The following is a 24,194-nucleotide window of genomic DNA, read 5'->3' as shown; positions in this document are numbered from 1 at the left end:
GGACTGGAAATGCAAAAACACTTCATATCTAAGCAATATAATTCAAGTGAGATGGAGAGAGCCTACCTTCAAGCTTTTGAACTAAACAGAGATGCACTGATTGGACTAACAGGAAAACCAAAGGAGAAACAAGAACCCCATACTACCAGCTTCATAACACAATATAGTAAGGATTCCGACTCACTGAGGGCTATCCTCCAATAAACACTGGCACATCCTGCATCAAGACGAACAATTAGCGGACATCCTACCCACAAAACCGCATGTAATATTCAAAAAGGCACCAAACATCAACATGAGCCTGAACAAAAATCACATTCCACCAACATGTAAGATTCAGACATCAATGACTAACAAAACATTAACTAATGGTTTCTTCCAATGTGGTATGTGTTCCGCATGCAGGACATGTGGTGCCACAACTAGAAATATACAGTCATTTTTAAATCCAACATAACTGGGAAAGAATACCCAATCAGGGAACACATTACCTGTACAAGTTCAGGTGTCATATACGTAGGAGATTGCACGTGTGGGTTACGGTATGTAGGTAGGACAACAAGACAACTGAAAATTAGAGCCACAGAACATGTCAGAAACATATGCAAAGGACTGGAGACCCACAGCTTGTACCATCATTTCAAACTCAAACGCAACAATAATCCTAAAGGACCAAAGGGGTGACTTTATCAAAACCATAAACAAAGAAGAACTTAAATGGATTTTCACACTCCAAACACAGTCCCAAAGAGGACTAAATATAGACAACGAAGTAAGATGTATCATTAATCAATAGTTTATCCTTGATCACCCCCATATGACCCTCAATGAATTCCTCTTCTTTGATCTATGTTGTTTATAACATGCAAACATCTGCTATTAATTTGCCTAACACCGCATATACTCTACCCATGATCTATCCTCATTGCCATAAATTCCTTTCACTATTATTATTATTTAATCCACCTCAATCTTGCACACATCTGGCAGATCATTGTTTTTGAGGCTTTAAAGGTTTTCACGAAACTCACGCGCTTATATTTTTCGTGACAATCTACAGTTTCTTTTTATTCTGCTAAGGGCCCCTAATCGCAAATAACATGGTGTAGGAGAACCAACATTACATCATTTAACATTAGCCGTCATTAGATATCTCTTATTCAAGTCTATTCTCCTTTTTCATTATTTACATTCACTCCCCGTGAACAGGCTATTTAGCATGGTGCAACACATGAACCTAATCAGAAGTGTAACAAAACATCAGCTGCAGATTGCCTTGCTCATATCACCATGACTACTGACTCCTCCCACATGGGAGTGATTTATTGATCCTACCCTTTAAAAACAGCATCCTTTGATTCATATGCATACCACGTCCCTGAGGAAGGCCGCAGAGGCTGCTACGCGTTGTACCACAGATTAAACTATTTTGCATCATCTATACTATTCTGAGTAATTCATCTCAGGTGCTGGACTCCTTACCTGGTGCTGCACAAACTCTCGCGATACCACGCAACCCGAAGTGACTGGTGTCACAGCTTACCACCAGGCACACACTCAGCCCTCCATCACAGTCATCCCCACTGCGCACACAACCTCTACGGGCAGACTGGAGTGACCAGCGACGGCGGCAGACAGCCGTGGACCACACGATCGGACGAGAGCACGGGACCCGGAAGTCTCGCAGCCACTGGGGATTAACACAAAGGCCACTACTGCATGCCTCCCAACATGACCCTCTTCAGGAGGGACACAATGCTCTGGTCCTGGACTTCCCTGGTAATTTATGATTGGTGGAGGCTCCAGAGGTTGGGTTGCAGCACAGTCCAAAATTCAAATAGGGGAGTCACACCAACTGCCAGTGAGTCCCAGCCAGTGATGTTTGGCAGTGTGTGAAATGACAGTTGGTGTGACTCCCCTATTTGAATTTTGAACTGCGCTGCAGCCCCACCTCCTACCAGGGAAGTCCGGGACCAGAGCATTGTGTCCCTCCTGGAGAGGGTCATGTTGGGAGGTATGCTACTGGAGTGTGCAACAAGGCACACACTCCCTGGCAAAGAGAGGAGCAATACTGGCTTGAATCTATCCATTCATACACAGAGACCACAGTTCCAGTGCCTTAGGACACATTAGGGTAAGTAAACGGACCGGAGGGCTCGGGACGCTGCCCCTATAAAAAGTTTCACCCCCACTCATTAACATTGGACTATTTTTTTCATAACCTTCCTTATTGGATATCTTCTTTCATTGACTGCCACCCATTTTTCCTTATTTTTCCCTACTTGTATATAAGAGACTACCATTACGTCTCTTGGTTGGATCAGTAGCACAATACTGTTATCATCACTTACCTAGGAGCATTGTGATTCAATTTTTAAAGTTATTAAATACACATTACTTTACTCCTACTGTTTGTGTGAGACCATTATATGTTACACCTGTAGAGTGATTGATCCACTGACACAACATTTTATATAAGGGGATACTACTCATGCTAAGTGCAGACACATTATAATCCAATTTTAAGCTCTATAAGAGATTTGGGCCATCTCTCGTGTCAGCAGCTAGCAAGCACATATCAAAGAGCGAGCGCAGGTTCTAATTCCAGCTTTCATCGTTCCTTCAGGGAAGTTGATACAAACATCTATAACAGGGTAGACAAAATAACCTTTTGGAACTCACTTCCCCGCACAGTTCGAGAGGCCTCCACTCTAGAATCCTTCAAAAATAGTCTGAAGACTCACTTATTCACCCAAGCATTTCACTAAGGTCCCTTGTTTAAGCTTATTTTGTACTGTAAATGTAAAGCATTTTGAGTGCTTTAGGAGAAAAGCGCTATATAAGTAAAATTATTATCTAATTATTCAAATCTAGGAGCCTGCAGATTCTTTTAAGAAGCAAGATGTGCATGCATTGCCACCAGTATAGCATGCTGTCAGCAGTAAGGATAGTCATGCTTGAGCACAGATGACCTAATTAGTACCTCAGTCAATTTAATTTTACAATCTGGTCTTAAGCATGGTTATCCTTTAAAATCTGAACTGTAATGGGAAACTCCGCTGTATGTTATTTGCTCTAGCTCCCCATATCTAAAATCCCTTTATTACCCCAGTTATTTTGTTGTGTGAACGGACCTGGTTGAAATAAGCCGGTTTGATTAACTGGTCACAAGCAGGGTTCATGAAGCAGTGTGAACGGGTAACCCAGGTCGATGCGACCCGGGTCCTGTTCTTTGCATAGGAAGAGTCGGCACTTGGAGATAAGTTAATCTCCAAGCCCCGATTTGACGACCCGCGGGCCACTTCGGCCCACTGGTGGAGCCGCAAGACAGTACTGTCCTGCTGAAATCGGGATGCTGGGGAAGGGTGCGCCCTCTATGGGTGGCGTCCCTGTTTGACCGCTCAGGTCGAACACCCCTAGAGCTGACCCTGTGACCCAGCAAACTAGTGGAAAAGGTGTATTACTATTACATCTTCTTAACTTGAGACAGAAACTAAAAAAGCACTTAAACCTCTCCCTCATGTAGATATATTTGCAGAACTCAAAATACTAGGCACATAAGTAAAGTCACTTATTAATATATTTTGACATGGTTGCAGAGATTCTTACTTACATCTTCCAATTTCAAATAACTGACTATCTTCCTAGTACATTCTACTTGTTACTTACCCAGTTGTTATTGATTATTCTACAACAAAGAGATTCATACAAAAACAAAATACTAAACAAGAACAAAGACTTGTCAGTAGTACCTAATACTCACAAAATCTATTCTTTATAAATGTCTACTCTAGCAATGCCAACTCACTTTTTGTTTATTTTTTTTATTGAATGTAAATAATTAAATAGTTCAGTCTTTGCTTGTCCTTTCCCACGCCTTGTCTCCTTTGTTCATATTTCTTAATCCATTTCTTGTTGAATCAAAAAAAGAATGAATAGAACAATAACTACTTAATGTAAATAAAATCCAGCATTCTAAGGACTACATGCCAAAACCTTGTGTTAGAGAAGTGTTACAAGATTTCATACCATATTAATGACCATGTCTACACAATTTATACTTTTCAAAAATTTGCTTTGAATCATGACCATATAAGCTGCAGTAGAATAGACCAGCAACTTTTGTTTTGCTTTCAGGGCCCAGGCTCAAATTGTGGAGGCCAATCTTATTAGGTGACTGTTATAGGAATCTGTATATTTGTCTAATGGTGCGTATCCACTACACTGTTTTACCAGGCGATTGAACGATAACGACGTCATTATCGTTCAGTCGTTCGAAAATCGGGCAGTTTAATGTAAAAAATGACCAGCGATGCGTTCACCCACTGGTCGTTTTTCACATCTATCATTTCCCAAACATGCTGGTCAACTTGACGTCATCGTCAGGTTGCCCATGTTCGGGGATGATTGATGTGCCTACACTGAACGACTGAACGTTCAGTGTAGGTACAGCACAGACTGTGAAACGAGTGCACGATTATAATGTCTTAATCGTGCACTCGTTTCACAGATGCTAAGTGGATACGTACCTTAACAGCTTTGACATTGTCAATCCCTTTTTTAGTGTTTTCTTTTAGTTTTTTTTTTTTTATATTTTTGGAATGGAATACAATATACAGTGTTTGGGTTTATTTCCTATTTAGAGGAGTGTACTTTGCAAACATTGAACCAAGTAAAATGTAATTTTCTGCTAAAAACCCCCCCAAAAAAACAATCTGTCTTTTTAGATCTAATAAAAAAAATTTTTTTTAGGCCTTTAGTAACACTTTTTGGACAACTTTTCCCTGGAAAAATGTCACATGCTTAGAGCATACAGTATACATTACTTTAGCAAAACTGCTGTTGTTGACGGGCTGTGGAACAACTTGTATTTGAAGTCTGGAGACATTTTCAAGGTAGAAAGTTCCAAAGTGTGTGTGTGTGTGTGTGTGTGTGTGTATCGCCACCACAATGGCTTTCAAATGAAACAAACAAGATGTGCTTTAACTGCAGACTTTCAGATTTAATTTGTGGGTAATTACATCCAAATTAGGTGAACGGTGTAGGAATTACAACGGTTTCTATATGTGCCGCCCACTTTTTAAGGGGCCAAAAGTAATGGGACAAACTAAACAATCCTAAATCTAACTTTCACTTTTTAATACTTTGTTGCAAATTCTTTGCAGGCAATTACAGCCTGAAGTCTGGAATGCATAGACATCACCAGACGCTGGGTTTCATACCTGGTGATGCTCTGCCAGGCCTCTACTGCAAATGTCTCAGTTCCTGCTTGTTTTTGGGGCATTTTCCCTTCAGTTTTGTCTTCATCAAGTGAAATGCATGCTCAATCGGATTCAGGTCAGGGGATTGACTTGGCCATTGCATAGCATTCCACTTTTTAGCCTTAAAAAACTCTTTGGTTGCTTTTGCAGTTTGCTTCGGGTCATTGTCCATCTGCACTGTGAAGTGCCGTCCAATGAGTTCTGAAGCATTTGACTGAATATGAGCATGTAATATTGCCCAAAACACTTCAGAATTCATTCTGCTGCTTTTGTCAGCAGTCACATCATCAATAAATACAAGGGAACCAGTTCCATTGGCAGCCATACATGCCCACGCCATGACCCTACCACCACCATGCTTCACTGATGAGGTGGAATGTTTTGGATCATGAGCAGTTCCTTTCCTTCTCCATACTCTTCTCTTCCCATCACTCTGGTACAAGTTGATCTTTGTCTCATCTGTCCATAGGATGTTGTTCCAGAACTGTAATGGCTTTTTTAGATGTTGTTTGGCAAACTCTAATCTGGTCTTCCTGTTTTTGTGGCTCACCAATGGTTTACATCTTGTGGTGAACCCTCTATATTCATTCTTGTGAAGTCTTCTCTTGATTGTTGACTTTGACACATATACACCTACATCGTGGAGAGTGTTCTTGATTTGGCCAACTGTTGTGAAGGGGTTTTTCTTCACCAGGGAAATAATTCTTCTGTCATCCACCACCGTTGTTTTCCGTGGTCTTCCGGGTCTTTTGGTGTTACTGAGCTCTCCAGTGCATTCTTTCTTTTTAAGAATGTTCCAAACAGTTGATTTGGCCACACCTAATGTTTTTGCTATCTCTCTGATGGGTTTGTTTTGATTTTTCAGCTTAATGATGGCTTGCTTCACTGATAGTGACAGCTCTTTGGATCTCATATTGAGAGTCGACAGCAACTGATTCCAAATGCAAATGTCACACCTAGAATCAACTCCAGACCTTTTACCTGCTTAATTGATAATGAAATAACGAGGGAATAGCCCACACCTGTCCATGAAATAGCTTTTGAGTTGATAGTCCCATTACTTTTGGCCCTTAAAAAGTGGGGAAGCACATATAGAAACCGTTGTAATTCCTACACCTTTCACCTGATTTGAATGTAATTACCCTCAAATTAAATCTGAAAGTCTGCAGTTAAAGCACATCTTGTTTGTTTAATTTCAAAACCATTGTGGTGGTGAATAGAGGCCAAAATATGAAAATTCTGTCAATGTCCCAATATTTATGCACCTGACTGTGGGCCTGATTCAGAGCCGCTCGTAAGCGGCTGCTCGTTCGCTCTGAGCGATGATCGCACAACTACACAAACCAGTCATTGCCGTCGGAAATCGTGCGCTCACAAAACAGCGAGGGGCTGCTAATTTGATTGACAGAATGTACCGTTTGTGGGTGGTAACGGGGGAAGGTGCTTGAAAACGGGGGAGTGGAGATCCGAACGCAGGCGTGCCTAACCGTCAAAAGGGCATTTAATGGGAGTGCTTAATTAGTAAAGGAGCGTCATCGACCACGTCACTTGGTTGTCTTTTAGCCTGATCTGCTCGCAGTGATAGTGGTAAGAAAAACCTACCACAAGCACTGCGAGCAGTTCAGATGCCTTTCGATGTACCCGATTAATCTAATAAATACCGGAGATGACGTGTGATGTGAACGGCAAAGGGGCGTCTTTACAAAATAGCGAGCGCATTTTTCGTTTGCTCGCTCAGACATAGAGGCGTCAACAAACCGCAAATAGCGAGCGCTCAATTTAAATAGCCGGCCCTTTTTTTGGAACGACCGTCCGCAAATATCGTCCGGGTCTGAATCAGGCCGTGTGTGTGTGTGTGTATATATAGCACCCTGCCCTCACAGCCTGTGGGTGCCGTCTTCACCGGCGGGTCGCAGTGTGCCGCGGGTGGAGAAATGTGCGGTGACCCGGTCACCGCCGGAAAATAGATGCTGGGTGCATGCGCCCGGCATCTATTCTCTCTGTCTGCACCGCTTGGGGGCTGCCCGGCGTGTCCTTAAGTGCCAGGCACGCCCCCAAGAGTGACGAAAAGGGGACGCATCTTATAGTCATGCCCCCTTTACGGGCGCGCACAAAGCTGCCCTCTCTGGCGCCCTGTCTTCCTCCGGAGCTAGAGTGAGCAATAATATATATATATTATATATAATTTTCTTTTTTTTAATTCCATTTCTAAATAGTGTTTTCCTTTTTCAAACTCCATTGCAGCCATAACGAATGGGTTAGCTAGCTCCTTAGCTGTTTAGAGACAGAAAAAAGGAACACCCCTGAAAGGTATATAGTGTGACTCCTCCTTCTACTTGTATCTTTTCTCCACGCCTCTCAGCTGAGCAGAGCAGTTGTAGTGTATGTAAGTGCTGTTGTTTTTGTTCTGCATCAGCGGCTTACCTGTTCCTGGTGAGTCTAGAGACTTGGCTCACTGGGAACTGTAAACACAGGTTCTGGATACTTTGCCCTCTTCTATGGAAAGAGCTGGCATACACATGTCACTTCCTGGTCTTAAGGTGCCTATACACGGTGCGATATAGCAGCCAATCCAACGGATTGGTACGATATCGCTGCTATATCGTACCGTGTATGGTCTTGATATCGGACAGAACGCGCTCTCAAGGGTTCATACATTGCTCCTCCAAATCTTACTGCAGGTTCATTTGGTCTGGGGATGCGATGTAGGATCCCATGCAGCGCTATGCAGGTGGGGGCTGCTGGCATATGAGGCAGGCGGCCACCCAATTGCACGAGTGAGGGGACTGCCCGATATGTCGGCCATCGTATCCCCCGTCTCGTCGCAAGGTGCATATCGCACCGTGTAAGGGCAACTTTACACTGTGTAGACCAGTGTTGGAGCTGTGATGGAATTCTGAAGTTGCTCAGTTTCGTCTGTATCCTTAAGATTTTCATACCAGCACAGAACCTACATCCACCCACATAAAGGCATAATAGATAAGCCCATAATTAGGTTTTTCTTTCTTCGTATTCTTTATTTCCTTCAACAGGCTCTGAAAGAGTAAAACCAGCAAGTGTTATCATCATAGCAAGCCTTTTCTGTTATGTTATGTTATATGCTGAAAATACCCAGGGTACAAACAATTGTGGCCCTGGATGGTGTACAGTGTAGTTTGACTGCCTGTGAGTGCTTAAGTTATGTAATTGATCTTGACTGGTCATCTAGAAATAAGTCGGGTGAAACCGGGAAAAATCCACAGGTAATTCATGATGTATTTGATGTACTCCTTTTTTATATTTATAAAGTCTTTTTCTTATGATTATTGAAGAACTCTTTAACCAGGGGAATCTGCCCCATGAATTGGAGGCATTGCAGAACATTTTAAAGACTTTGCTGGAAGCGGAATCAATTTCTCCTGCTCCATTGACAGAGAGAGGCATTGGTTTTTCATCCCAAGCTTTTCCTGGTAAAAAAAACTAAGTAATCTGGAGATTTCCCAAGCAGTCCTCTATTTCAGGCGACTCAATCAATTCATTCACACAAGGCATTTCTGCATGGAATTTGTACAGTTCATTTTCCATACTGTAGAGAAAGGAGACTTCCTTAATGCAGTAGATCTACTTATCTCTTCATTCCTATCCCAGCACAACATCATGAATTCCCCAGAAATATAATTTCATACCCTGGAACTTCTCAGGCCAATTTCTCTTTACCTCTCCAGAACTAAAGAATTCCAAATGATCCATGAGTTTTGCTCTTTTCTGTAGGATCTCTCCCAAGGGTATTCTCAATCCAAATATATTTTTGCAAGATGGATCAGGGATGTTATTTGAAAGTGGAATGGATGTGATGTACTGGTAGTCCTCCATTCTGGTGACATCCTCCTTGGCATCTAGGACGGTCTGTGCAAAGCAGCAGGGTGGTCATCTCTTCATACCTTTTTAACAGGCATTATCTTCTGGTTGTGTTAACTTCTGCTGATGCTCAGTATGGATGGAAAATACTTCCGACTGGAATTCAACAAAATAGTATCCTGTGGCATATTCATTGCAATATCAGTGTTTGATTTATGTTTAACCCTCTCATGTATTTTTTTTTTTTTTTTACATCTCATTCATTATAGCTACCATAGAGTTTTATAAGAAAATGAGACCATTAATACTCTGATTTTAGTTTCCATGAAATTCTTTATGGCAGCGTTGTTTCAGAATCTTTCCAATTTGTCCTAACAAATGGCACAGGGGTAGGAGGAGTCACTATATAATTTCCGGAGAGGTTTCCTTTTCCCGTGTCTACTCTGTCTAGGGCATTATCACATCTGTTATGGCTGCCATTGCATATTTCAAGGAGATTTAATTTCTGTAACAAATTTATCTATTTGTAAATGGGTGACTCCTAATCTTCAATATTCGTTATCATTGTAACATCAAATATTGGTTATACACATAGAAATTCCCCTGTATAACTGAAAAATGCCATGTGGTTGCAAAAGCACATATATTGAGCTGACTCCAATGACTGTGCACCATTGGGAAATAGAATAATCACTTTATGCTGTACATTGTATAGAATTGTTATGATTTAATTCAATACAAAATATGTGGAAATGAGGTTGGTATTTTTTTTGATTGGTCGGTGGTGAATGAAAATGGAAGAGCAACTTTTCTGATCCTTAATAGGCCCTTAAAATTGTGTTCAGACCGAACAGAATAGAGATCAAATGAAAATATTGTACCTGTACGATGTGAATCCATTATGTGTGACCTTGTGGCATTGTTAGTATAACTAATTCATAGTACATGTAAAAGATGCATTTTGGAGTATGTAACACTGAAGGAATAAAGAGCTGTGTTCCTAAGCTTGTCAAAGGAAAATCATTTGATCAGTGAGCAAGACCACATGACAAACAGCTGAGAGGAATTAGATGGTCTTTGCAGTGAGAATGCCATTGTGTGTGCCTGTGTGCTTCCTGCAGACTCTTGAATCAGATGTTCTTTATATGATGTGTTTTTTTTCTAACTAGAAACACAGTTTGCGCATTTGGTTACTGATGTATGACATGAATACAGACTTCTGATCAGCTTTGTGTACTGGAGACGTCAGACTGAAAATAGAATTCCTCTCCTAGCAAGGTATGACCTATTTTTACCTTCATTACAATATTCTTTTGTTGGTATTAAATTAATTGTATGTGTAGATCTCTAGATCTGATATTTAGGTCTTCATTTTCTCTTAATGATAAAGCCCAGAACAGTAATAAATACATTTATTTTGTAAAGTCAATGAAAACCATCATGTACTTCTACTTTCTGTGTGGTCTTCTGGGGTGAGAGCTGAGAGTCCCTCTTACAAAAAGTGCTATATAAAGCCATATACTATGGCGAAATAATGTAGCTAAGTTAGATCTCATACACAATGGTTTGTTGGGCGCATGTTCTGCTCTGTTCTTTTATCAGAGCTGAATGCAGATCCATTCACGTGGACTTATTGGAACGGATCACAGCCGACATGTGATATTTTATAAAAGAGGAGGATTAGAAGATTTGCCTTAACATGTCTGTAGTATTGGCCTCACATTTTATACTGTATTTTACATTCTGCCTCAGAAGCAGAGTAAAAAGTAGTCTAGTTACCGCCGAAGTAAAGCGAAAATATACACTACTTTTTTTTTAAAACATGCTGTGGCATATTGTGTTTGGGTCTCTGACGGGAATAATAACTTAATTTGTTTTGAAATGAAAGAATATTGTTGTTTACTAAAGTATTGAAACCAAATATTTTAAGGGAAAAAAAATACCAAAAAGTTTGCCAATTGTTTGTAAAGGCTATTTAATAGAATATAGTGTAAAATTGCTTGACTTTTTAAAATTACTTTGATATTGTAAAATTTTATAGCCTACACTACATGTGCTATTTTGTGGTCTGTAATTGAACTAGAATGTATTTTGAAGCTTTTTTTTTTTTTTTTTTTAGATTTAAAAAAAGTGTTCTTTGCTTGGCTGATCATACATCAGCAGATTTAGTGAGAGATATATTGACAGAGATTTGTTTTGTAGATAATCATTTAAAACACAGTGAAAACTTTAAAACCACTGCTGATGATATAATTAGAAGACATATTGGCAGAAATGCTGTGCAAGAGTAAAGTTGTCTTTAGAAAATATATTTTAAGTTTATTACTTGCTTTATTACCTTTTTCCTTCAATAGTTGACAGTAATGAGTATACCCTGCTGATTTTGCAGTCAATTGCTTATGCTTACAAAAAAATAAAAAATAGAAATATATATATATATATATATATATATATATATATATATATATATTTTTATTATAATATGAGGATAACATTAAATTTCACATGTTTCACAGATATGACAGTCTCCTGAGTGCCGCTTTATTTTGGCAATATATGATTGGGGCTGGACCCCTGAAGTGAGCACCGGAGCGAGTTACCCCAGTTTGGGCCTGGGGTGCATCTTGGCTGCTTAAAACAATATCCTTTTTTTTTTTTCAATTCTTTACCAATTTAACCAGTTACAGCACTTACTTAGTTATCCTATCAACAAGTTGTAGGAGTTTCCACTGATTTAATAAATGGATAAAGCAAATAAGTGTAATAACATTTAGTTATTTACAAAGAAATCGTTGTCAAGTTGCTCATCTGAGAGCAGTCAGCCATGAAAAAGAAAAGGAGCTAGGCAGGGCCTAAAGGGAAGGGATGTCATGTGCCAAGAGGATGGTCACAATTTGTTGTCCCCATATTTTCACTTATTCTTAAATTATATGTGTTGTAATTATTTTACACTTCAGAACTACCTCTTAATAATTCCAAAGTAGTTAATTTAGATCAAGTCCATTTATTCAATATGCAATAAATGAGTGCTTCAGTTGTGTTTGATCTAAACTGTTGAATTACCATCTGAAATAAAAATACTGCAATGTATTTTTTCATGCAGTTCTGTTGGCTTATTCTCCTATGCTTATGAGCAGTAAGATTAATTCAGCTTGTATGGTTATTTATTGCACTTATTTCATACATTTTTTTTCTTTTATGGAGCGAGCTGGATTTAAATCCATTGACGTCATAAGACAGAAATCACAAGGTTTTATGTGGGAAAGGGTCTGCATAGTTTTGGTTTTAAGCCAAGTTGTCTGTAATGTAGGCCGAACACTGGAGCTAGAATAAGATACCCCATATGACCTAGTGTTATTTTATTTATGCTTACGTAAATGGCAGAAAACATGGTTTATCCTTTATATAGTGCCCCTAGGGAGATCAAGTAAACATTACACGATTACAGCAACATACAGTAAAACAGAAGGGAAGTTATTGCCAGAGCTCACTATCTAAAGGAAATTGGGTGGATACAAGTCCACAAGCATTTTGTTCTCTATTGGGAATCTGCATGTGCATATTTTCATGGATGAAGTGTGTCAAGTGCACATTAAGGCTGTATGTCAGTTAGAGTTGTCCTTTTAAGGTATTATTGGCACTAAAAGGCCATTTTTAATTCAAACTAATGCAAAGATATAACACAAGGCACACTTAACCAGCATGGCTATAGCGCCATGCCATCCCATCTGGTTTGCGCTTACTGGGATCATCATATGTTTTTCAACAAGACAATGATCCCAAACACACCTCCAGGCTATGTAAGGGCTACTTGACCAAGAAGGAAAGTGATGGAGTGCTGCGTCAGATGACCTGGCCTCCACAATCACCCGACCTAAACCCAATTGAGCTGGTTTGGGATGAGTTGGACCGCAGAGTGAAGGAAAAGCAGCCAACAAGTGCTCAGCACCTCTGGGAACTCCTTCAAGACTGTTGGAAAACCATTCCAGGAGACTACCTCATGAAGCTGATTGAAAGAATGCCAAGAGTGTGCAAAGCTGTCATCCAAGCAAAAGGGGGCTACTTTGAGGAATCTAAAATATAAAACACATTTTGATTTGTTTAACACTTTTTTGTTTACAACATAATTCCGTATGTGTTCTATCATAGTTTTGATGTCTTCAGTATTAATCTACTATGTTGAAAACAATTAAATAAACAAAAACCATTGAATAAGGAGGTGTGTCCAAACTTTTGACTGGTACTATGTGTGTGTATATGTGTATGTGTGTGTATATGTATATGTGTATGTATGTGTGTGTGTGTATATATATATATATATATATATATATATTTTAGAAATCACAGGGGCTCTGCACTCACCATAATAACTAATAATAACTAATGTGATGGCTATGTCCATGTTATAATTCTGAGCAATAGAGTAGGGACTTGCAGTAAAGTGGGGTCCCATGACGATGGGCTGCAAGCTTAAATGCATTGATCAATTCATGAACCAAAACCCCACTGTTTATTGTTTATTATTAGTTGTTATGGTGAGTGCAGAGCCCCTGTGATTTCTATTTAAACAATGCGGTCACATACCATGTTGCACCCCAAATCTAGGAGTTTTGGCTACTATATTTTTGTATTTTGGTAGATCTTTTTTAAACTCCTAGGAGCAGAGTCCTCCTCCCCACTGTCTCACAGCCTTCTTCTCTAGCACTTCTATGACAGCCTTCACCTTCAGAGCTGTACTGTGTATGGAGAATTGTGTTGCTAATTGTTACTTGTGTTCTGTTTATAAGTTGGTTACTGTATTGTAATGTAACGTAATGTTCTGTGTACCCTTTACTGTATGTATGGTGCTGCGGACCACTTGTGGTGCCCTATAAATAAAATGTAATAATAATAATCTTTTACTCCCAAAAATGGCTGCTGTCTCTGTGTGTGTATGTGTGTATATATATCTCTATATCTCTATATATACATATATATATATTCAGGACATGCACCTTTACACTCATCATACATTTACACAGTGACTGCAATGTAGATGTGTATCAACTACTCTGACTTTTTATCACATGAAGTAGAACTGTATATATGTAACTTGGTTACATATATACAGTACATGAGTTCCTAATATCTAGGTTTTTATTAACATTTATTATTTTCACTGACTGTGCTTAAATAAATGACAGTTGACCAATAAATTGAGTGTCCTTGATATATCTGGCCTTTACCATAAAAAATTATTTGTTTAATGCTCAACCCACACAGTAAATGTAACTAAATGTGTCCTGTATGTTGTAAAGGAGCCAGTGATACATTGACAGGAAGCAAGTTGTAGAAGAATTATAAACAACACCAATGAATTCCTCTTTATACCTGCTTATATTTTTCTGCAATTTGAGAAATTAAATATTAGCTAAATTTAGAATAAGGTCTCTTTTGGCAGCTTCTTAGGACACAGAGCAGGTGCCTACTAAATTTCTAGTACCTAGCAAATAATGTGGCTTCTCTTCCCCCTGCAATGTTATTGCTGCTTGGATATCCGATAATATGCAGAATTATAATATGATAATACTAAGAATACTATCATAATGTTTTTGTTACTTGACTACATTTAGGGTTCTGGAAAGATTAAAAGCTATATATCCTATAAGGTCAAATGGTAACATTTTATATGCTCAGATGTTTATTTTGCACTGAACAGTGGATTTTCATTGTGGTTTTCTTGTAACTATCTTTAACTTACTATTCCTCTTATACACAGCAGACACATGTTGCTGTAACCAGGTAGGAAGCTATGTTTGGTAAATCTCCCCCCAGCCCTCATTGCTAGTGTTTCATACCAGGTTCCTACTGTCAACTGACGTTGCACGGTTACATACCTTATGCTTCCCTGGAGAGTGTGATGAGAACAGACCACATATTGCTGAATAGCATTATATTTTCACCTCTTCACGGTTAATAGGCTGTTCCAGACCAACAGAGTGGAGATCTGGAGCCAAGTTTGCAGCTTTTGTATTTTTTGTCTTACCCTTATTATGGTAGTTCATCAACATCATGATTATGGTTTACAGACTAACCAGAATGACCTGTAATCATTGTCCACTTCACATGCAACCCAGTTATTCCACGCATCAAGTGTTCTACTGTTTCACCTGGAGTGCAAGTTGATCATTCTTACATGATATGAAATATGATCTGTAAACTTCCATCAGAATCTGAAACTTATTTTGCATAGTACCTCCATAAGCTTTATAGAATACTTTTTTCAGGTTATTATATATGGTTATTAACTTAGAGAAAATGATCAAGGGCCTATACTGAGAAGGGGAGCAGCTATGGATGTGGCCAAATTCACATGGGTGTGTACACCCCCAAACTATCAGCCCCAATGTCTCCCTAAAGACCTAAAACTAGAAAAATTGCATACTTTTTAAAAAACAAACAAACCTAGAAATACAATTTTAAAACTAATGATGATGGCCCTATTTTTATGTGGAGGCCTGGAGCCGTAGCTTCATCTGCCCTATAGTTAATCTGGCCCAGCTGTGAATAAAACAATAAAGAGCAAGTAACTGTGCACCTTGGTAAAAACATGTTCACTGCAGGTGGGGCAGTTTTAAAATGTGCAGAGAAATTTAGATTTGTGAGTGACATGTCCACACTGAAATCTAAATTGCAGTGTAAAAATAAAGCTGTCCATACTATGCATGCAGAAATAATGTCTTTGCACCGCTTGCAGTGCTACATGTTTTTTCAGGTGCTAATTGCTCTTACTTGCTATAGTCCTAACTCTGAATCAGGCCCTTACTTGGGTTTTCATGGAGTTCTCGAGTGTTTAACCCTGGACAATTGACAATTGCAAAGGCAAAATTTTTTAGTTGCTACTGTGTCTTTCACATGAGACCCCTACAAATGCCCCATTTGTAGTGAGGAGTATCATCCTTTTATTTATAGGGTGTCAAAACGGTGCTGCAGCACTGTATAAATTGCATACAAAGTAGAGTATATGCCTAACAGGACAAAAACATCACATACATGGCAGCCGATAACTACACATCTATGCAAATATACTGATGTGTCCACATACATCAATCCTCCCTGCGCCACAGGATGTGTTAAACATGATGCGTGAGCACAGTGCCTCTGTAGTGCTGAGTCTTTTCATACAACTTTTTGTCTTCAAATGCATCTTATTAGCACAGTGATGTGAATGGGTAGCACAGGCAGCTTCTGCTGACTAAATCGAGATGCAGCATGTCTATATTCTGTGTGCAACTGTGGGGGTATTTGCTGTGCGAATAAGAAGCATTTGAAGGGAAAAAGCCGCACAAAAAGACGCTCAGTGCTACAGAGTCACACCACGGCACGGCTCGACTAGAAGGGCTATTAACGCGCAAGGAGGCTAGATGTTTGAGGACACTTCTGTAGTCCAAATAAAAAATGGTTCTGGCTACACCTGTACACCAGCCAATGTGGTGCAGAGGACAGATTGAGAGCCACTGACTGCAAAAAGAATGCCAGAAAGAATTAATCTGTTATAATAACATTTCGTTGGAGCTCACCATTAATTCCTCATTAAGTTATCATCCTAATCATATTCTAAAGTATTTGGTTTTCTTAGTTATTTTTTTCTTCCCATTTTGTCTCTCTGCCCCTTTATCATCTGTCTCTCTCTTTTAATATATATGATAGTTTTTTACTACTACTGCTACTACTCGAGCTTTCAGAGGGACTCTGTCCTCGTAACTAACCATAAAATTCCAATATAAATTTGAAGATCATGTGAGTTGTGTTGGGAGTATAGTTAGGATGGGTGACCATGAATGCATACATTGTTATTGTCTGCAAACACACTCTTGTGATTTGGAAGAGTTTGTTTAAATATGATAGAAAGTTATAAGTGCTCCTATGTGACGTCTGTGGTTTATGAGAGATCCCACAAAGTGTATGCATCAAAACCAGTTCTAAAGTAATACTTTGTCTCCAAGCATAATTCGCTTATCCTTATTTAACATAACATTCTCAGGATCTCACCATCTCAGGATGGCACTGACAGACAGTCAATGAGGAAAAAAAATGCTTTTTTTAAAATTAAAACAGTTTTTCAGTTGGCAGTAAATTAAAAATTTGGGTAAAAAATGTGATAATGCAAGCTCTGGGTACAAAATAAATAACCATGTACCCATTAGCTGCAGATTCTTATTGCCTTTTCCTGGGTTGAAATAATTGGTGAGAATTGTGTCGTTTTAAATTCTCAATTATTTCAGCTCTGTTAACTGCAATAAGAAACACTGTAGGAAGTTCACCAAATCTCTTTACTGGATAGAAGGGTTCATGTAGGATGGTTTTTGGTTGTTACCAAGTTGGTGCTGGCCACCATGAATTAGCAAGTACCTACAAATACCTAAAATGGCGCATTAAACAATATTTTTGTATATTTTTCATACAGAATCCAGTTTAGAACTCTTATGCATTGCATAGTATAAATAGTGGATTCGTAGACAAGGATTATATCACTGTGCATGCTTTCCCTGTACTAATTTCTGTGCTGCAAAATGGAGTCTCGGCACTGCACAGACATCTTAGGTGCAGGAGTATACATTGTTTACACACGGTGCAGGTGGCCATATACACTACATGTCATGAATACTTTATACACTCTCTAGTCCGTTTATTGTCATTGTCATATTAATCACTTGCATGAGAGATCATGGAAAACCTCAATGTATACTTGTGTGTATATACAGTAATCTTTAACAAATGCAAATGTAACGAAGTGTATACATGTACACCGAATTTATTTTACAGCAGTGTTGTATATTTGTGTGGAAATAAATATCATTACAAGTTTGATAGTGTCAAAGCTCGTTCTGTGTGAACCCCCTACACGAATATACTATGGAATCCGACGGTGAGAGGAACAGCAGGAGTTGGTACAGTCAGTGTTTTGGCCTTGGAGCCCATGATGCGGCTTATGAACCGAAGAAGCAACTTGGGAGTTGATAGTGCAGCTGAGAGCCGGTAGCAGAAGTATGGGAACAAGTGGTGCGGCTTTGAGAGCCAATGATGCGGCTTAGAAACCGGTGGTGCAGCAGAAGCCGATAACAGAAGAAAGTGAGTTAATGGTAAGGCTTTGAGAGCCGATAGTGCGGCTAAGGTGCCGGTGGTGCGGCACCTTAGCAGGAGTTGGTATATGTAAGATATGGTTTTGAGAGCCGATGGTGCGGCTAGGGAACCGGTACACAAGTTGGTGTACTTTAGATGTGGCTTTAAGAGCCGATGGTGCGGCTGGTGAGCCGGTAGCCAAGTTTGTGTACTGCGATGTGGCTTTGAGAGCCAGTACACAAGTTTGTGTACTGCGACTTTGAGAGCCGTTGGCAGCACGGAAGCTGCTGCTGCTGAGAAGCCGATGGGGTGGCTCGAGAGACGGTGGCAGCACTGAAGCTGCCGGTGCGGCTAGGGAGCTGATGGAGAGGCTGGTGAGTCGGTAGCAGCATGGGAGTTGCTGGTGTGGCTAGGGAGCCGATAGAGGCTTGTGGGCCAGTGGCTGCACGGAAGCTGCTGGTGTGGCTAGGGAGCCGTTAGAGAAGCTGGTGAGCCGGTGGCAGCACGGAAGCTGCTGGTGCGGGTAGGGAGCCAATGGAGAAGCTTGGAAGACGGTGGCAAGGTAATACAGCGGAAGAAACAGAATACACTACTACGAGGAGACACAGAATGCTGAACATGTAGCTGAGCCGAGAGAACCCACAGGAACGCTATAGTCGGCAAGGTGGCAAAAGGCCAGTGTGTAGAAATAGGAGGACCCAATCACCCCGTGCTGTGGATAACACGTGACCTCTTGAGTCGTGCAGAACGCCTAGCAACTGAGGGAAGCGGAACAACAGCATCATGAGAAGGTAAGCTGGTAGAGGGAGACAAGTCGTAACTACGACTTGTAACAGATTGGTGTTGTAGATGCAAAATATTCTGTGTATGGTCCACAACAACATACTAAACTTGTTAAGTGACCCCCTAGCTGAAATAATTATCCACCCCTGGTGTAAATGCTCTGAGTATGAGATACATTAAATAATGTTTGATAAGAGTACGTAAAATATAGACCTTTTTAACGATGCATGCTCCCGTGGATTAACGATGTCTTTCATTGCCCGTACTTGCAGGACCTGTCGCTATCGTCAGGATGCCCTGCAAGTACAGGGATGAGGGAGGGTGCCGGCACTGAACGATATCGTTAACGATATCGTTCAGTGTGTATGCTCAATGTCGTTAATGACATTGAGCCCGGCATTGCAGGGGAAACGCTTAACAATATCGCTCATGGAGCATATCGTTAAGTGTGTATAAGCCTTAAGACTTGAGTTCCTTCAAACCATTGTTGCTTTTTACAGCGCTTGTGAAAGTCTTGTGACTAGCAGCCAAAATGCAGGTCTGTCTAATCTCCTGTATCTATATACTAGTTAGGTTAAAGCTGCAGTATTTTCTGTGTTGGTATGACCATATATATTTTTTTATTTGGTCTGTTTATAGCGGAAGATCTGTACTAAAGCTGAGCACTCACTTTTACAATCATACTTGAGATGCAATTGTTACAATTTTGCTGATGGTTGAAGTCCTGATGACCATGCAGTTTCATGCATACACATATTTACAATCTACCTTGTCATCTGTGATCCTTATCTTTTCAGCATATTGTTGTGAAAGATAATGACTTTGGCAACAGCATAGCCAGATATTGGTAGAGGTATTGGACAGAATGGTTGGTGGTGCATACACACTTCCAAAGTTTGCGAGACATTGTACCATCGTGTTGCAGAAATATTAGGATGATGCTGAAATCAAAACATCAGATGTGACCGGTTTGTTGAGATTAAACATGATTGTGGGTGAGTACACACTCTTACAGTATCTGAACAGGTCATGAATTGTTTGACCTGCAACACCATTATGTACTTGCAATTAAGTTTTCCTTTGTATTGATGAGTAGACTGCAGCAGCTATGTGAGATATCGGCTGCGATCCCCCATTTTTGTTTGCAAAAGCAGCCCAAATAGAAACTTATGGAGGCTGCTTAGTTGCCGGATTTACCAAGCTACAGAATGTAAAGCGTACCAGAGCTTATCCCTAGTAGCTAACTACAATGTTATAGCCTATAGGCTACACACCGCAAAATATAGCCCGTTTAAATCCCACCCCTACCCCTTCCTGGGGCTACCTAAGGTTTACATTTTAAAAACGCCAGTTACAGATTCATTATAATTTCTTATTGCAGCAATAAGTAATTAAAGATTTCCAGAATGTATTAACAAAAGATATGCAGGGTCAGATGCTTCAATAGGAGCCTGACTCTGCGATGTGTTTGAAGTGATCACTTTATTTTTCCTTTGGGACCCCGTCGCAGTTCTGTGCATGCTCTGTCTGCTTAACCGCACATGTTCAAGTGGAGCGTTACGGAGGGGGGATGCAGTCCAAAATCCGACGGTCGAAATGCCGACTGCCGGCTGTCTAATCACGGTAGGGGTATAATGACAGGCGGCGAGATCCCGACGCCTGTCATTTTACCTACGCCGGGAGCCCGGCATACCGGTCGAAGATAAGCCAGGCGCGGACAGCCAGGGGGGGGGGTTAGGGGCTTCCGGGGGGGGCACTTAGGGATAGGCACCCCCCCTGGGAGGGTTAGGTTTAGGCTAGGGTTAGGCACCCCCTGGGAGACTTAGGCTGCGGGCAAGGGGGGGATTAGGGTTAGGCACCCCTAAGGAAGGGTTGGGGGGGGGTAGGGATTCGGTTAGTAATAGAAAAAATACCTGTCGGGATCTTCACTGCCTTTCTTTGCTACAGATCCCTCTCCCATGTCCTTTTTTAGGGAGCAAATCTTAAATATTGTGCAAATACACTATGCTGAAAACAAGCACTGCTAAAAAACAAAACAAACTTCCATTTATTCTAAACACTCGGAAATAAAAAAGACTCAAAGTGCTGATTTTTTATTTTTTTATTTTACCTCAATAGCTACTGTATATGACTGTGTGTGTTGCCACATCCAATGTCAATCGTGCCATTATTTGGTGTATAATTACTGGGCAGGTGATATTTATAAATCTCAACTGCCCAATGCTTTTTGACCTTCTCTTTACCGCTCTCATCCTGCATATGCTTCCTTTGGGACTGATTTTGAGTTGGGAGCAGTGGCAGCTCTTACCTTTTTACTACAGGGGGGCTGCCCGGGCTACAGTACAAATTGTACTGGCACGTGCACAAAAATGGCATTGGCTAGGGGCTGCAGCCCCAAGGAGACAAGTGGCTGGTTACATGAATTTTTACTTTGGCATCTCACTTTTTAGGATGTCTCACCTGCAACCAAAAACTTAAGAGGGTGTTATGCAAACATGACATAACAAAATACATCAACATTCAGACGTCTGCCAGTCCGCATTCCTGCAAGGAAGCATTCATTACATGTGACATCAGACCTTTTGTTAACACTCTAACTAAGGCATTATCTACGAGCTCTCTAATAAAATGTATCCTCTAAAAATGTTTATCTACCATGGTGCTTGGTAATGGAAATAAGTCTATTGTACCTCTATTGCATGCACTGCAATGTTGATATTCTCATCTTAGCTAAAAAATACCTAGCTCACACACACTTTCGGCCACAATGCTTCTTTAGCTGTTTCTGTGATAGTCGTATATTCTGCCTCGGTAGTAGATAAGGTAACTGTTGGCTGTTTTCTACTTGCCCATCTGACTGCTGCGCCTTCCATAGCAAATAGTTATCCAGTGTAGGATCGCCCATTGTCTTAATTCGCTCCACAATCGACATTGCAGAATGCTTGTAATTCCAAAGTTTGTTTTCTTGTACTTTAGTTTTAAAGAACTCGTTCCCCTGAAGTATCTAAAGATACACTTGACGTCTGTCCAGTGCTCTATTCCTGGATTGTTTGCAAAGTGATCTGTGGTTGTGTGCTAATGCTTGCATGCAGGTTGGAAAGGATTTTTTTTTTAATCTCCAATTTCTGTGTCTGTCATGGAATTCGTAGCTTTTGAAGTTTTCATGATTTTGTCAATTGGTGTGCTGACTTCTTTACCATCTGTCATCCCAAACTTGTTGAGCATAGCTTCAGTGTAGCCTTGTTGATCTATGGTAACAGTGCCTGCCCTTAGGTTTTGTATGATCCCCATAACTAACATTTGGTACGCAGGCCCAAACCTCACATTAGCTATTTGGTCCTTTTTGTCCTCCACTTGTAGTACATTCATTGTCCCCTTTTGAATCTATGGAAAATGTCAACTTTTGCGAGTTGCTGCTTGACTTTGCTGGGAAACCTCAAATCCTTCAAACGTGAGACAGTTTGCAAATTCCCGCTGTGCCTTCTAATAGGTTTTCCTTTGTTGCTCTTCATGCTCTGTGGTTGATCACTTGAGTCTATGGTTCAGTCTCTGACATGCTTCCAGCTGTAGGCATATCTAGCATCACAAGTTTTTGTGGTGTTACCATCTCCTGTCTGTCTTTTATTTAAGTGGTCTCTAGCAACACTACTACTCTTGACTTAGAAGACTTTTGTTGCTGATATCCCATAATCTTTAGTCTTTGCTCTGTTGGTAGTATCCTAGTATGATACAAGAGATGGACTTTGAATCCAGTTTGCCTCTTTCTTTAAGAATGTGGGCATATGCTCTGCATCCAAATACATATAAATAACTGATATTTGCCCCTTTTTCTGGATCACACCTCCAATGGTGTCTTGTCCTTGACTGCCACTGTAGGTGCTCGATTCTTGAGGTAAAAAGCTGTTTAGATTGCTCCTGCCCAGAATCTCTTTTCCAGATGTGCATCATTTAACATGGTTTGTGCTCTTTCAACTATTGTTCTTTTTGCTCTCTCACTCTTCTGGTGTGTAGGCAATGGTACCGTATGGGGAAAAAAAGGTACAAATTTAAAAAATAATAAAATCCTAATCGCTTCTAATAGGGCAATCTACAAATCCTGTCAACTCTTCGATGGTCTGCAGCAGATCTATTAAACCTCCTGTGAGGGTTTAGAATTGTGAAATATTGCAAAATGTGTATAATCTGTGCTGAATATCTATATGAGTGACAGGATACAAATAACCGTGCCTGGGACACAAATGGTTGTGATCTCATAAACTATGGTCATAAATGTATTAAAATATATAAATAAATCATAAATATAATACACAATGCCAATAATAAAGAAATATGATACTAATTATTATGCAAATCACATAAGTATAGCAGATAAATACAAACTGTGGCCACAATAATTAAAACCTTATAAAAACATTTTTTGTGTGCAATATGAGCTTGAAAAAGAATCACTAAAACTGTCAATTATGTTGCAAATCGTAAGAGCAACTTTTTGATTAGCTTCTTGTTGCAAAAATAGGAAGATAAACTCTTGCAACTTGCAGTCAACACAGTGCATTAGAAAGTCTGCAGACTCCGAGGACGCTCTGACTGAAGGTGCCCACACACATACCGACTTTTCAGCCAATTAGGCTGATTTCGACGAATCGTGACGACAAATCGGGTAACAAAAGTACAAATCGTGAGTTTATACTCACGAGCACGATGCCGATGCGCGTCCCCGCTCGTCGTAAATGGCATTCTCTGATCTGCCGTGCTGTAGGGCAGATTAGCCAACCATGAACACAATGGAAGCCGATCGTGAGGGTTTTTTCCCTCACGACGAATCGTACGATTAATCGCACAATGCGGAATTTGACTGACAAGAGCCTGGACACGCCCCATCGCCATCTTGTGCAGCATCGTGTATGGAGCAAGACAGTCGCACATTGAGAAGCCTGCACACTGGATTCTTATTTTGGACAATTTTTGGTGAGTAGTGGTACAGTTTAAATACAACCACACTGACCACAAATATGTGCTCCCCACTGCCCACCAATGTATGCCCCCAAGTAATAAATGCATGACCCAGCCACCGCCCGCTGGAATGAGGCAGGCGGTGGCTGGGTCATGCATTTAAGCTCCCTCTGCCCACCAATGTGTGCCCCCAGGTAATAAATGCATGACCCAGCCACCGCCCACTGTATTGAGGCAGGCGGTGGCTGGGTCATGCAT

At 40.4% G+C, this 24,194-nt stretch overlaps 1 protein-coding gene across 4 annotated transcripts in view; it reads left to right on the top strand.

The window, feature by feature from the left end:
• The window catches only part of RAB27A (RAB27A, member RAS oncogene family), a 127,656-nt gene that overhangs the window by 28,438 nt on the left and 75,024 nt on the right, over positions 1-24,194 (top strand). For 3 of the 4 annotated variants that reach the window (XM_088444893.1, XM_088444866.1, XM_088444868.1), the window contains exon 2: positions 10,268-10,376. The exons of the other annotated variant lie outside the window; for it this stretch is intronic. The gene's annotated coding sequence lies outside the window, so the exon portion shown is untranslated. The remainder of the gene's footprint in view (positions 1-10,267; positions 10,377-24,194) is intronic. 4 annotated transcript variants of the gene reach the window in all.

Source organism: Taudactylus pleione, unplaced genomic scaffold (assembly GCF_031769625.1).
Source record: "Taudactylus pleione unplaced genomic scaffold, aTauple2 ptg000019l, whole genome shotgun sequence".
Classification (NCBI taxonomy): domain Eukaryota; kingdom Metazoa; phylum Chordata; class Amphibia; order Anura; family Myobatrachidae; genus Taudactylus; species Taudactylus pleione.
Note: the sequence above shows the minus strand (reverse complement) of the source record. Positions and strands in the feature narration are given on the sequence as shown.